Here is a 2,622-nt window from a genome sequence, read left to right on the forward strand (position 1 = left end):
TAGTAAGTTTACATACTTTGCGTTCTTAACTCCGCCTGTGTGAGCTCGCTCACATTGCCGGTCCCAAGCCCGGATAAAGGAGGAGGGTTGCCGAGGGTCAATCGGAAACAGCCTCCCTACCCAGGTAGGGGTAAGGCTGCGTACATCTTACCCTCCCCAGACCCCACTATTGTGGGATTACACTGGGTAGTGACCAAGACCAAGACATACTTTGCGTTCTTGGCCTGCTTCAACAAAACCTTCGGGTTGTTCCATATAAATTCCCTCATTTAGGTCCCCATTTTAAAAAATGGTTTTTACATCCATTTGGTGAATATGCAAACCAAAAATTGCAACAATAGCAACTAAAAGTCTTATGGATGTAATTCTAGTTACCGGAGAAAAAGTACCAAACAATTCTAGGCCTTGTAGTTGTTTAAAACTTTTAGCAACTAGTCTAGCCTTGTATTTATCAACAGAACCATCCGGATTACTTTTTTCTTAGGATCCCTTTACAGCTAATTGTTTTACAACCCGGCGATAAATCAACTAACTTCCAAGTTTTATTGGAAATAAGTGATTCAATTTCATCATTTACAACCTCTTTTCGAAAAATAGCATCATGTGAAGATAAAACTTCTCGTAAAGTGAGAAGGTCATCTCCAATATTAAAAACATAAAAATCAAGACCAAAACCTTTTTTCTACTCTAGCACTTTTACTTCTTCTTAACTCAAATTCATCATTTTCTTTATTTTTCAAAACAAAAGTAGAAGAACTAGGTAGTGATAAAATATTATCTTCAGTCCTATGAATTATGACCCCACTATTTTTAGAATCAAACGGAAACTTAGTTTCATGAAAAATAGAATCACCTGATTCTATTATTATATTATCTTCAAGACAAAAAAATTTATATGCTGTACTATTTGAAGCATAACCAAGAAAAGCACAAGTAGTAACTTTTTTACCCAACTTAGAAATTTTGAGATCCATTAACCTCACATAGGCTAAACAACCCCCAAACTCTTAGATTCCTAAATTTGGCTTGTGACCTTTCCACAACTCAAATGGTGTTAATTTCGTCTTTTTATGAGGCACACGATTCAACACATAACAAGCAGTCAAAATAGCTTTACACCAATAAAAGCATGACACTTGTTAACTCAACCAAAGTTCTATTTTTTTTTCTCCGCTACACCATTAGACGCAGGAGAATAAGGGGGAGTAGTTTCATGAATTATTCCCAATGATCTAACAAAAGAATTAAACTCATATTCACGGCCTCTATCACTTCTAATTCTTTTTATTTTTCTACTAAACTGATTTTCAACTTCATGGAGATGAATTTTAAAATTTTCAAAAATATCACTTTTATTTTTCATCAAGAAAACATATGTATACTTAGAAAAATCATCAATAAAAGTGATAAAATATCTATTTCTTCCACGAGTTAAAATTCCTCTAAGTTCACAAACATCAGTATGAATTAACTCTAACAATTCAGTTTTTCTTTTAACTTGAAAATGAAGCCTCTTTGTGATTTGGGCTTTACTACAAGCCTCACATTTTCAAAATTCTTTTTAATCATTGGGATTAATCATAAACTACACATGATTCCCACATAACGATTATTAATATGACACAAACGAGCATGCCAAAAATTAGTATAAGAAAGTATATAAACAGAATTAGAAATTTATTCATCTCAACATTCAACTTTGTTATAGGATGTGCACTCATTAAATAGTATATGAGGGACCTGTTTGAGTACTAGTTTCCTTATGTAATGTAGCAATAAAAGGAGAAAGGATGTTACCATGGAAAACTCCTTGCTTAAGGGATTAAAAACTACGGCCTACCTCAGTAGGATTTTAACTTCACTATACGAGAAACTTCAGGTTACAACTCTATCGTAAGCTAGGAATTAACTCTCATAATCCCTCACCCTTACAATAACGCTTATGTAACCTAGGAACTAACCCCCGTAGTCCCTCCAAACTTGCAATACTTAGATTGCAAGCCACTCCACTTAGCTAACTCTAACTAAGGACCACTAGGGTTGACTAACTCTAGCTAAACTCAACTAATACGCCTTAGGCTACACACTAGCCAAGGGTACTACTTAATAGATTGAAAGGTAAACTACCTAACAACTACTAAGAATGTGATATAGAGAATCTTCATCCTATTCATCTTCCCCCTTTTGGCATCAGCAAAAAGCTTTGAAAGGTAGTAAGTAGTTCAGCCATATTAACTCAGATCCATAGAGGGAACTAATACGAACAAAATTAGAGGGAAATAAGCAAGCAATAAAGCACAAGATAATGTAATTTTCCCAAGTAGAAATTAGAAAACAGGAGAGAAATCTGGTCAGTACTCAAAAATATAGATTCAAATATAAATCTACTAACATTCATAGAAAAAAAGGGCATCATCTAAGCAGAGGGGACAGGGACTAAGAAGGATTCTTCGTACTGTTTAGAGCGTCAATGAGGTTGTTAAATCTTTCATAGAATTCTTGTTGGTCCTTTAGCATTTGGTCCCAAAATGCATTCACTCTGGCCTTTAGTTTGTCCATTTTAGTTGCTTCTTCATTACTAGAACCTGAGACCTCTATTCGTTTAGCTAATTTCTCTTTTAA

Source organism: Lycium barbarum, chromosome 9 (assembly GCF_019175385.1).
Source record: "Lycium barbarum isolate Lr01 chromosome 9, ASM1917538v2, whole genome shotgun sequence".
Classification (NCBI taxonomy): domain Eukaryota; kingdom Viridiplantae; phylum Streptophyta; class Magnoliopsida; order Solanales; family Solanaceae; genus Lycium; species Lycium barbarum.